Below are 819 nucleotides of genomic sequence, written 5' to 3' on the forward strand. Positions count from 1 at the left end.
AATATATAATATTAAGGAATATGAGGAATCCAATAAAAATATTAAAAGCAATAAGCAAGTTTAGCAAGGTTGCAAGGTAGAAGAGCAATACACACAATTTTATTTCTACATATTGGCAATGGGCAAACCAAAAATAAAACTTTAAAAATTTTAATACATTAACATCAAAAAGAATAAAATACTGAGGAATAAATTTAGCAAAAGAAGAACAAATCTTGTACAATCAGAACTTTAAAAATGTTGAAAGAAATGAAAAAAGACATAAGTAAATGGAAAAACATTTCATTTTAATAACTTAAAGACTTAATATTGTTAAATGGCAATAAAATGGTTCAAGTTTCCCTACTAGAAGCTTTGCGCAGTGGCAGTATTGTAGCCAATGAGGTTTATCCGAGGCGCGATTATTGCTAATTGAAAACTTTTCCCAAGTTTCCCTACTAGAATCTCAGCTGCCCCCCCCCTTTTTTTTTTTGCAGAATTTGACAAGGTGATCCTAAAATTTATATGAACATAGAAGGAAGTCAAAATAACCAAAATAATCTTAAGGAAGAACAAAGTTAGAGAACTCACATATTCTGATTTCAAAACTTACTAAATGGTTACAAAAATCAAGACAGTATGATATGAGTATTAGGATAAACATATAGAGCAATGGAAAAGAATTAAGAGTTCAGAGATAAACCCTTAAACTTATGATCAACTAATTTTGACAAGGGTGCCTAGACTATTCAATGGGGAGAGGATAGTCTTCAAATAAATGGTGCTAGGAAAATATCCATATGCAAAAGAATAAAAGTAGACTCCTGACTTACCTCATAC

The 819-nt window shown here is 30.3% G+C and overlaps 1 non-coding gene across 1 annotated transcript; it reads left to right on the forward strand.

The window, feature by feature from the left end:
- Nucleotides 1–350: 350 nt before the first annotated feature.
- LOC112830230 (U4 spliceosomal RNA) lies at nt 351–489 on the forward strand. Its single transcript, XR_012374019.1, has one exon. It is a non-coding gene; the product is annotated as a U4 spliceosomal RNA (small nuclear RNA).
- Nucleotides 490–819: the final 330 nt, after the last annotated feature.

The sequence above is a fragment of the Callorhinus ursinus genome, unplaced genomic scaffold (genome assembly GCF_003265705.2).
Source record: "Callorhinus ursinus isolate GAN/ISIS: 27379988/994484 unplaced genomic scaffold, GSC_fseal_2.0 scaffold27, whole genome shotgun sequence".
Lineage (NCBI taxonomy): Eukaryota > Metazoa > Chordata > Mammalia > Carnivora > Otariidae > Callorhinus > Callorhinus ursinus.